The 12,872-nt window shown below is 40.1% G+C and overlaps 1 pseudogene; it reads left to right on the top strand.

Moving 5' to 3' along the window:
• LOC122274503 overlaps nucleotides 1-4,468 on the top strand; it is a 29,511-nt pseudogene extending 25,043 nt beyond the window's left edge.
• Nucleotides 4,469-12,872: the final 8,404 nt, after the last annotated feature.

Genomic DNA, 12,872 nt, shown 5'->3' on the forward strand with positions numbered 1-12,872 from the left:
AGAAGGATCACTCAGTCAAATCTCCTGCAGGGCAACATCAAACCAATTTTCCCATTACAACAAACACTTCCAAGATGTCTGGTATTTTCTCTTGCCTTTCAGCCTATACACAGAAACCCTCTAGTTTTTCTGATATTCCTTGGATTCTGGACACGGGTGCAACTGACCATATAGTTTGCAGCCCCTCTTTCTTCAACACAGTCACTAAAAGTGCACCTTGTTCAGTTAAGCTTCCGAATGGTGAGAAGGTTCCAGTCACACATATAGGAACAGTTAGAATTACTGAATACATCATTTTGAATGATGTGCTTTGTGTTCCATCATTTTCTTTCAATTTGTTATCTGCCAGAAAAATTGCTAAGGACCTTGCTTGTTGCCTTGTTTTTCTGCCAAACTGTTGTTTTCTACAGGACCTTTTGTCATGGACCACGATTGGGATGGGTGAAACCAAGGATGGATTGTATCATTTGCTGAAAGTGAAAGTCTCTCCCTCAACATTAATGACCACCCTTTCAAAATTTTCCAAGAAAGACAGCTTCATTTCTGCTTCTGTCATGAATAGCATTTGTGTTTCAGACCTTTGGCATTGTCACCTAGGCCATGTTTCAGATTTTAGGATTTCTTTAATTAATGATCCTATTGTACGAAAACCTTTACCCTCAAATGACAAAATGCCTTGCTGTGTTTGTCCTATGGCCAAGCAGCACAAGCTGCCTTTTGCTCACAGTTCTCATCACTCTTCTAACAGTTTTGAAATTGTTCATTTTGATCTTTGGGGGCCCTTTTCAGAAATAGCTTATGATGGAACTCGTTTCTTCCTCACTATTGTGGATGACTTTACTCGAACCACTTGGGTTTACCTCCTTAAAAATGAATCTGACACAAGACAGTGCATAGTGTCCTTCTTCAACTTAGTTGAGACCCAGTTTGGAACTAAAATTAAAACTGTTAGGAGTGACAATGGTGCTGAGTTCCAAATGAAAGACTTTTTCAGTAAGAAATGTGTTATTCATCAAAGGAGTTGTGTCCAAACACCTCAACAAAATGGCATTGTTGAGAGAAAACATCAACACCTTTTGAATGTTGCAAGGGCTTTGAGATTTCAGTCTAACATCCCTCTCAAGTATTGGAATGAATGCATTCTCACTGCCACTTATATCATAAATAGGATCCCAACTCCCTTGCTTGACAACAAAACACCTTATGAGACCCTATTTCAAGCCAAACCAACCTATGAACACATGAGGGTGTTTGGTTGTCTTGCTTTTGCCTCCACCTTATCTCAAGGCAAAAAGAAGTTTGATCCTAGGGGGAAGAAGTGTGTTTTTCTAGGGTATCCTTTTGGAGTGAAAGGTTACAAGTTGCTTGATCTTGAAAGCAAAAGTGTGTTTGTATCTAGAGATGTCTTCTTTCATGAGTCTATTTTCCCTCTCCAAATGAATTCAACTCCACAGCAGCTATCCATGCCCACCATTGAGCAGGATGTTGACCATCCTTTAGCTAAGACTTCTCCTTACTATATTGACCCTCATTGTGATGATCATGCTACAACTCTTCAGCCACCACAAACAGAAAATCATCCTCTCTCTTCACCAAGACCATCGCATCTTCCCAACAGCATTCATAGCCCTGTTTTTACCACATCAGAGCTATTGTCCACACCTGAATTTCCTGAAGACAGTAACCCCGTACACCTTCCTGCTTCTACAGATCAGCCTTTGCAACCCCCTTTGCTTCAATCTCCACCTCAAACGTCAACCAGGGCTAAGAAGGCACCTCAGTACCTTCAAGATTATCACTGCCAGTAGGTCACCCTTGGTTTCCCTTCCCACTGTGTGGATCAGACAGCTCCATCCTCTTCAGGTATATCTTTTCCTTTGTCAAGCACTTTATCATATCAAAAAGTCTCTCCTAATTTTCAAGCCTTTTCCACCTGCATTTCCACTCAAACTGAGCCACAAACATATCACCAAGCTGTTAAAGATCCCAATTGGTGGAAGGCTATGGAAGCTGAGTTGACAGCTTTAGAATTAAACAACACATGGGTGATTTCTGACTTACCACCAGGAAAGGTTCCAATTGATTGTAAATATGTTTACAAGGTGAAGTGTAACTCAGATGGAACAGTTGAAAGGCTAAAGGCTTGACTTGTTGCAAAGGAATATACACAACAAGAAGGGATAGACTACCATGAGACTTTCTCTCCTGTTGCTAAGATGGTTACAGTGAGAAGTTTGCTTTCCATAGCTGCAGTGAGAGGTTGGCAATTGCATCAGTTCGATGTGAACAATGTATTCCTTCATGGGGACTTAGAAGAGGAAATCTATATGCAACAACCTCCAGGGTACAACAAACGAAGGCCAGATCAGGTATGCAAGTTACAAAAGAGTTTGTATGGCTTGAAACAAGCCTCGAGGTAGTGGTATTCTAAGCTTTCTGCTGCATTGCTTGAGTTTGGTTTTAAGCAATCAAAGGCTGACTATAGCCTTTTCACAATGAAAGGACCTAATTCATTTACTGCATTATTAGTGTATGTGGATGATATTATTGTGGCTAGTGATAATGCAGAATCTGTTACCCTCATGAAGACCTTCTTGAATAAAAAATTCAAGATTAAAGACTTGGGTCACCTAAGGTATTTTCTTGGGATAGAGGTGGCTCGATCCTCCAAAGGAATCCACATTTGCCAAAGGAAGTATGCACTTGACATTCTTGCAGATTCGGGTACTCTTGGTTCAAGACCTCCTAAGGTACCTATGGACCAAAACACTAAGCTAAGCAAGGGCACTGGTCAAATGCTTCCTGATCCAGCAGTATACAGGAGACTCATTGGTCGATTACTCTACTTAAGAATTACAAGACCTGACATCTGCTATAGTGTGCAAAATTTGAGCCAATTCATGGACAGTCCAACCCACATTCACTTAAGTGCAGCTCAAAAGGTTCTAAGGTACATAAAGGGAGCTCCTGGTCAGGGGATTATGTTCTCTTCCTTAGCTGAACTTCAATTGTTAGCATATTGTGACTTAGATTGGGCATCCTGCCCCAATACTAGGAGATCAGTCACAAGATATTGTGTGTTCCTTGGAACCTCCTTGATATCTTGGAAGTCCAAGAAACAGTCCATTGTATCCCGATCCTCTGCTGGAGCAGAATATAGGGCCATGGCTGCAACTTGCTGTGAAGTGACTTGGATAAAATATCTCCTCACAGATTTGCTAGTACCTCATGCACAAGCTGTCACTCTTTACTGTGATAATCAAGCAGCCTTACATATTGCATCTAACCCTGTATTCAATGAAAGGACTAAACATATTGAACTAGATTGTCATCTCATAAGGGATAAAATATTGGAAGGAAGTATTCAGACTTCTCACATTTCTAGTAGGCTACAATTGGCTGATGTATTCACTAAGGCACACCCTGCTTATCTCATTGATTCACATCTAGGCAAGATGGGAGTAGTCAATTACTACTCTCCATCTTGTTGGGGGCTATTATCACATGAAAAAGAAAAGGAAAATGAAGAAAGACATTTTGAACAAGCACACAATGACATGCAGAAAACACCATGCAGCAGACAAGTTGGTGTAAAGCAAGATGCAGCAACTAAAAAGTATAAAGCACAACACAAAAAAGTAAAGCAATAGAGAAGCATAAAAGCACACATCAACAACTAATTAAGAGTGCACAAAATTGCAGATGAAGTGATGTAAAGCAGTGTCTTAGGTTGTCATGAAAAGCCATGTCCTGGATTACTTGTAAATCAGTAGAAAATGAAAAGTTAATTTTAGGACTCTTCCTCTTTAGTTTTTCTATTTTCTGTAGTGTATATATACTTGTAACAGAACCTATATTCGAGAGAGTGAATGAATGAGATTTCCAATAGCCTTCTCTTCCATCTGAAGCTATATTCTTTTCTCATATCTCCCTTCCACCTTCTGTTTTTCACAAGTGCTACTCTGCACCTTACTTTCTTACAAATCTGGTAGGGGAACTAGACCCCCTGAGTTTGCAATGGTGAAGGTAGAGCCAACGACCGGAACTCCCACAACTGCTGACCAACCCCCAAAGTCGTCCGACATTTGATAAGGCTTTGTCTATCCTATGCCAAAATAATGAAAATAAAATAAAGAAATAACAAAAGTGAATAATTATCTAGTCTGTCATGGGTTACCATTGCGACAATAGTGGTATATTGGCATTCGATGCTCTTATACTTGTTGGTGTAGAGTATTGAGTCTATCTCGTCATATTTTAGCTTCACATACATACACATGACACAAAATATTATATATAGGGAGAGAGAGAGAGAGAGAGTAGCAAAAGGGAGAATAATATTGTGAAGCAAAAGGAACGAATGGGTGGGAGAATAGGATCTTATTCTCAAAATGAAGATATTGTGTGACGCCCCCAATTCCCACGTACGGACACGTGGAAATCGAAGCGTCGGGATGATGACAACACGGGTCACACATCCCATCGCCAAGTGCCAAGGTGTGTACATGCAACAAGTGTACTATAAAATCACGCAGCGGATAATAACAGTCTTATAACTAAGTATCAGAATTTTTTTGTTTAAATACAAACTCATTTGAAGTACACATAATAAAATATTACAAGTCTCAAATATCATTTCAAACCAAATTACAAGACATGCAACTAGTAGAGATAATTTTTGACATAAACAACTCCAAATCAAAACTCTGGCGGAGCCGCCTCCTCGGGCTCAGCCTCCTCCTCCTCCTCAACATCTGCATCAAAATCTACGATACTAAAAATGGTGCCGCAAGTAAGTAATAATCCAAACGCCACAAGATAAAATATATTAAACTCAACAATATGCATGAAAAGATGCCAAATGCACATATCCCATAAATCCACATTTTTCCACGCATGCCAAAAATCCCATTTTGGCCCAAAACATATCCTTTAAAACCAGTCCTTTCCATTATCCCAGATAATGGCCCAAATCAAGGAAATCACCATTTACCCAGAAAATGGATCACAATAATTTCAAACAAAACCTCGCCATTTTTCCAGAAAATGGCCGTATCCATTATCCAAAACCAGTTCCAATTTATTGCATGCACCATGATCACCCCTAGGGATCATCCGCACACTCTGGCTCCTGTGCTACACAGCAAGTAACGACTATGCATGTGACGCCTAAACGAGCGATGCCCAATCTCGCGCCCAGCGCGTACCTGGACTAGGCTATCCTCTAGTCCCCTCCAGCCTAAGGACCACGGAGTCGACACAACAGCGTTACCATATCGTACGATCCGGTCATCGCCCAGCGACAACCTAGGGGATGTCACTCAGTATTATCCACTCCCGAGTGACCAGAAGAGCTCCACCGAGATAATACCTCATCCCGGCTTGGGGTCATGATACACACGCACCCGAAAATCCATTTACACTGATAAAACCAAATTTTTCTCAATTTAATACATGCACATGAATGCACCATGCAATGCACACCTCAAGACACAATTTATCCAACAAAACTCAACATCAACAATAAACAAACAACTCCGTCCTCAATCCATTCGACCCCCGACTCCTTGGACTCAGTCCGGAATAACCAACCAGTCAAAGAATTTATTATAAAAGCAATAATATATTTAAATCTAAAATAGAGTTTGGAAAATACTTACAGTGCTATATAATAATTTTTGAAGGATCAAGAGGCTGCAAACGGCAAAGAAAAAGCAACGTAATAGTGTAAAATACACTGTGGCCGTGGGTTGTAAAATACCCACTTTCGAATGGGAACAAACCAAGACTTGTGATTGATAGGGAATGGCCTAGAGATATTTATGAAGCTAGTGGAAGAGAGAGTTGGCCGTGGGTGGTGGAGAAAATGGCAGTGGAAGCGAAAAATGGCAAAAACGAAGACGAGCTCGTGGGGGCTGCTCCAGCAACGGATCGGAGCTGGAAATGGGTGGTTTAAGACAGCAAGAGGTTGGTGATGATGTGGTGAAGAAATGCTGGCTGAAGGTGGAACGACGGCGGCGAAATGGCCCAAAAACACTGCGGCTTGGAGGAGCTCGTGGCGGCTAATGGTGGCTCGGATGGAGGTGAAATTTGGTAGGGAGGTGCGCCGGCCGGAGGGGAAGATTTCTGGGTGGGTGGTGTTGTACACGTCGCCAGCGAGAGGCGGCACTGGGCGGTGGAAGAAAACGGCAAAAATGGGGGAGAAAAAGAGAGAGAAACACGCGTGGGGGAGGGGGAAACTGGAGGAGAAAAAGAAGAAAGAAAAAGAAAGAAAAGAAAAAGAAAAAGAAAAGAGAAAAAGAAAAGCTGGGGAAAAGAAATGAGGTTCAATCCTCACCTCTAGAGTCTAGAAACTGATCTGACGAAAACGACTTTAAAAGCTATAAAACGAATAAAATAATTTAAATACCACATAAAGCTAAAATATAATAAATAACTAGTAAAAACAACAACATAATTTTAAATCCAAAAACAAACTAAAATAAATTACACAGCAATATAAACTCAAAACAATAATTAATATTAAGAAAGCTCTATAAAATAAATATTACAACTAAATAAATTCAATTAAAATACAATAATTTAAAATAAAAGAACTAATATTTTAATTAAATTAAAATACCTTTTTAGTGAAAATACACGTAAAAATGGGATATCACATCTTGGATGGAGGATTTGGTTTATAAATATTCTACAAGCCACATTCATTCTATTTATGATGTGTCATTGTCCATTGGACTCTGAAATTTTTCTTTAAAAAATAAAAAATAAACGATGATTAAAAAATGATAAAAGCGACACATTTCATATAATAAGATGAAAGTGATATGAAACTGTGATTTGTGGTATTACTTTTTAGTTTATAATTAGTTTGTCGTTAAAGATTTAAAAAAAAAAAAAAGACAAAAAGAAAAAAAAAGGGCCGTTTTTATACGGTTATCCCCATATATTATATTAATATTAGCTATCGATCCTTAATAAGAAAACTTGTTATAAATATCTTATTAATATGGTTTAGGTTGGAAGGAATCAGCTGTGTAATTTCTTATTTTTTATTTTAAAACTACGAGTAGTAAAATTTTATATACCAGGGAATTGAAAATTAATATTATAGCTTTAAGTAAATAATAAATAGAGCCATCATGGGCTCCTGAGTCCTAGCAAGTCACGCAAGTCTCCTTTAAATACATATGCATGGATCATGAGTATTATTTTTGGGATGTGAATATGTTCATATACAATGGAACCATTTTATCATCTAGATGGGCTTTATTCCCGCATTCACTCGTATCTAACTCTGTAGAGAGTAAGAGAGTAAAATTGGAATCTTGGCAACTCTCATTGATGCCCCAAAAGAAAAAAACAAGTAAAAAACAAAAGGGTAGTTGTGACAACCTGGACTTAGTCAAGTCCTCGCCAGTCTTTTGTCAGCATGTTGTATTTAATTTTGGGCCATTTAAGAGGTATAGAGTACTTAAAAACCTTGGGATTTATTTCATTATTTATTTATCTTGGTGCATTGAACATCTAAGCCCATAAACAGTCCCACCAAAGCCCATAGAATTCAAGCATCACCTTGAATTCGGGTTTGGAACCCTAGTGGAACTTGGGGCACATGCCCAACTCACCAACCTCTGGCCTTTTGTCACACATGCGGATTCCACCCAAGAGACACCATGAACCTAGACGTAATTTGGGGCAAAAGGGGTGAGAGACTTTAGGGTTTTGGTAACCGAAAAACCCAACATGCCTCTAATTAGATTTTGACAATTCCCAAAGCTACGAGCAATGATTAGGAATGGGAGTAGACACTTAGAGCCACTAGAAAACAGAGGTACAAAACTCAAGAAGACCCTTAGGGTTTGGGCCATGAGGGTTACATGCCACCTATGACAAGTTCACCCACCATTTGACACTTGTCACACATGTAAAGGGGTAAGAGGATTTCAAGAAGATGGCATAGGGAAGTGGCACATGGGGGATGCCAAAGGGCATAGGCACACATTTCCAAGAGGCTCCTAGGGTTCAGTCAAGGAGTGCTTCACGCCCATCTAAGAAAGACCAATCAACCTTTTTGCCAAGTGTCATGCATGCACTTGGGATAGGGTTTTCCTAGAAGGATGCAATGATTGGAATGGAAAGGGGCACCTATTTCTTCTAGGAGAAGGCATATAGGGTAATGGAAAGGGCTCTTAGGGAAGATGCATCACATGCTACCCCAAGAGTCTAGAAGAAGATGAAAAATCTTTGTGGGAAAAGGAGGTGGGCGGCAACACACACACACGGCATTGCCAAGTGGCAAGCATGCACTCACCCATTCTCTAGGGATGATTAGGGTTTTGTGAAAAGACCCTTAAGCCCAAAGGTTTTTTGAACCTGGACACAAAGGAGGGACACAAAGAGGTATTAGGGTTTCAGTATAGGTGCTCACATGCCACTTTTCAAGAGACCTTTAAAGTTTCCAAGGGAAGTAAAGATATGGGAAGATGAAGAGGGGATTCAACCAATGATGAGGGGCATGCCACTTGGTGCCCATGCATGAATTTCATCCATTTTCAAGGTGAAGTGTGAGAGGAAACCTAAGAGGGCACATAAAAGGATAGGGGCCAACGGTTAGAAGGCCTTTTGGATGCCATTTGTTAATGCTTTACAATCTCTTCACCTACCACACGCCCAAATCCACTTTCTCTCCAATTCAAACACTATTTCTCACTCTCTCTTCTTAGTCACAGGCAAGGAAGAAGGTGACAACCACGTTCTTAAGGAACACATTGCACAACACAACTCTAACCCTCACTACTCACAAGTCACGCACACACACAAGGGTGATGGGGTCACTAGGGTTTTAGATCCAAGGAAGACCACCACCATCATGCCTGGGTGTTCAACCTTTCTTTTGTGAGAGTTTCTTGATGGGAAAAAAATTAGGATTTTACCAAAAGGGGAAGCCGAAACTAGGAGAAGAGATTCCCACCTCGTTTCTAAGGAATCTTGGCCAACCTGCACAACACGTACCTCACCATGCACTCATGCTCACACCTAAGACATTGTCGAGGTGAAGGGAAAAACACGACCACCTTTAACCAAGGGCCTCTAGCTGGGCCAAATGCTTGGAGTGTCACTAGGAGCAAAAAGAAGCCCTAGCACGACCACACATGTTGGATTTAGGATACATCTTCTTGTTTCTAATATTTTGAACAAACACTTTTTACAACTTGCTTGCTCATTGCTTTGGGTTTTTGTAAGTAGACTCTCAACCTACTTTGGATAATATTTGTATATGTCGGGTAAACTTTGCATTTTCATGTGCCATTATATGAAATAATTGATTGGTGACAATCCCTTGCAATGTGATGCCTTGTAATCAGCTTTGCGTGATGTTCTTAGTATGTTTACTTGTTCATGATATTTCGGATATGCTTAGAAATATTAACTCGAGTTGCTTGTTATAACATGGTTGTCTAAGTCTCAAAACATTCAGCTATGTATATGTATTTGGGTTTAAGATGTTGCTCTTTTATTGTGGTATGTCTCAAATGCTATTGCCTATGTTTGTGAACTAAGTATTTGAATATTCTAATATTTTCAAGTAGTAACATGAGATGTTCAATGTTGTGTCACATGGTTACATGATTCTCAGCATTTACATGTCCACATGATGCATTAAAAAGAAAAGTATCATAAGTTTCATGTCACGTGCATTTGGGTTGTGTACTCTTTTCAAATAAAAGAGTTTGTACATGTTTTATCATGACTCCAAATGCTAGGACGAGGGAATATCCTGATGAAACTCCTATGTCTACTCTAGAGTGCGTAAATTGGAGTGGTAGTCCCTAGGTTGATGAAGTATCGTTGGCAGACCTCAAATGTGCAAAGCCCGTCCTTGTGGTGGGTCCTTTAGAAAATGATTTTACTAAAAAATAGATGGAAATTACGGTTCCTTTTGAAAATTTCTTTTCCTGTCGTGCCAGGACAAACTCTTTTATTTGAAAAGAGTACACAACCCAAATGCTAGGAAGAGAGAATGTCTTGATGAAACTCCTATGTCTACTCTAGAGTGCGTAAATTGGAGTGGTAGTCCCTAGGTTGATGAAGTATCGTTGGCAGGCCTCAAATGTGTAAAGCCCGTCCTTGTGGTGGATCCTTTAGAAAATGATTTTACTAAAAATAGATAGAAATTACGGTTCATTTTGAAAATTTCTTTTCCTTTCGTGCCAGGATACAAAAGACTCCATGTTTATAAATAAAACTTATTTTCTTAATTAAAAAGGTTACAACGGAAACATTAATTTTCATAATTAAAGTCTCGTACAGAATAACATGCCTAGGCTTTCGTGCTGTTCCCCTTGGCCTGTGCCTATCCCGACACGTCATACTCATCTTGTCCCTGGGAGGGCACATATAAAAACTAAAATGAGTCGATGACTCGTAAGCATTACTTCATATAGTTAAAATATAATAACATAGATTTTTAGTCATGCATTCATCACTCCATACATACATATCATATTTATCATGCATATACATGCAATTCGTTTTAAAAACGTTGCAAGGTGGGTTTTTTTTTTCTTTAAAAACATTTTCTTTCTTAAAACAATTTCCCACGCCTCACTGCCTTCATTTCTTAAAGAGTCTTTTCATGCATACATCTTTTCTTACATACATACATGCATACATTTTTTTCTTAAATCTTTCATTGGCCGTTGCACACTATTACGCCTCGTGTGCTGAGGTTAGAGGTCTTCTGGACCTGATTCCGCCCATGGTCACGAGTTGAGAATCCATTCCGTTAGGGTGTAGCACTGGGTGCTCTACTAATACTACTTATCTTGTATTGCAATCTGTCCAGTCCAGTCCATTCGGTACCATTTCCTTTTCCATTCATATGGCCGTTGTGTATATTCTGTGATATTCCGCTCCTTATTTCTTCTTTAATTATGAGCCTCGTTCTACATGCCATACCTCTATGACGTGTTTTAAAAGATATCCAGCGGATTTCAAAGCAAGATAGATATTTTAAAGCTTATGGATATTTTAAATATTCTTGAAATATTTATATGTGATATTTCCAGTATTATTAGATAAGCTTGTTTTTAAAATAACACAATTATAATATTTTGATGAGCTCTAAAAATATTATAATTGTGGATAATTTTTAAATTAAATATTTTAAGCCATTTTAAAATATTAAGAGATTTAACTTTAGGTTGAAAACTCTAAATTAATTTAAATGATTTTATTCTCTTTGAGTAATTAACGATAATTCATGATTTTAAATAATGATGAAGAAATATTATTTTCTAAACTTTATTTTATACAATAACATTCTATCTTAATTCCTCTTAGTGTTTTATTTTAAACTTTAGTTTAAATAAAACACTTACGTGTTTTCAAATTAGTGTTTAAACTCACTGTTAAATCGTTTTGAAGATCCCGAAATGAAGGACTTGGATTAAATACCCAAGCCCCTCTCTTTTTCTCATCACTTTCCTCTCCTTCCTCTCTTTCCTCTCTCTCTTCCCCATGCCTGACTTGCCCAGCCTCTCTCTCACCGTAGCCTTCATCTCCTCCCAGCCCAGCCACCGCCCGCCACAGTTGGCTTCACCGCCGGTAGCCGATCACTCCCCTCATGCCAGCCAATAATTCTTCCTGTCAGCAAGCCCCTCGCACTCCCGCTCTCCTCCCACAGCCTCTCTAGCCAAAATGGGTAAAAACCCATCCCTCACCTCCATGCTGCCATACACAGTAGTTTTGGCCTCACCGCCGATCACCAACTGACCCTCACCCTTCAGCCAACATCCCCTCCCATCGACGAGCTCCCATGTGCTCTCTCTCCTCTTAGAGCAACTTGGCCAAAATGGGTTTCACATCCATTTCCTCCTCCTAGCGCCACTGTACGCAGCCAAAATGGCCATTGAGTACTTCCACCAACACCACCACATCATGGGCTTCCTCCCTATGTTCTCCTTTCCCCCTACCTCTCACTTTCTTCGATGGGTCTCCACAAACACACACGTTCGGTTGCACCACCGTGCACGACTACCCACAGCACCTCACCACCACCATCTTGTTCCTCTCACTGCCACTACCTTCCCAACCATTTTCATGACCAATCGATCTGCCAAGGCATGGATTGCACTACTTGTGGCCGATCCGTTGCCCTGAGCCAGCACCTCGCCATCACAACTCCACCACACCTTCCTCTACCTCTCCCTAGCTTCTCACGAAGTTCCATAACCTTCCTCCACCTCAAGCACCTTCACTCTCTCCCTGATGCACTGTTCACGGCGTGAGGCCGTTGTGCTCCACCACCTCAGACCACCATGAGGCCATCTTGAGCCTTTCCAAGACCACACCTAGCTATTCTCAAGCCCAAACAGCCACTTTATGTGGTGGATAGCTGTCATAACGGTGTTTACCGCCACGTACAAGTCCTCCGACGTCTTGATCGTGATGGACAGTGAGCAACGCACGGGTTATCCTATCGATGGTATAACCCTCTATCTCTCATTATTTATTTTTATATTAGTTGGTTGGTTGGACTGTAGACTATGTAGTTAGTAATTGAGGAGTTCCCTGTTTAGTTGTGAAATGAAGTGTAGTTGTGAAGTATTGGGCTTAATTGTGTAGTGTGCTATGAAGTATGGGTGTGAGGTGTGCCGTAGTTGTGATGCGACATACTGTTGTGAAGAGAGTACGCATCAAGCGTACTCCATGTTGCTTAGTGACGCATCGTGTGATGTGCATCGTGATAATAAGTGATGTAGTGAAGGTGCGTACTCCATGTTGTGTAGCAATGCACCATGAGGTGTGTATCATAGTGATGTGTGTCGTAGTATGAGTGGAAGAGAGTTCACGTGAGTGTACTCTAT

Source organism: Carya illinoinensis, chromosome 8 (genome assembly GCF_018687715.1).
Source record: "Carya illinoinensis cultivar Pawnee chromosome 8, C.illinoinensisPawnee_v1, whole genome shotgun sequence".
Taxonomy (NCBI): Eukaryota; Viridiplantae; Streptophyta; class Magnoliopsida; order Fagales; family Juglandaceae; genus Carya; species Carya illinoinensis.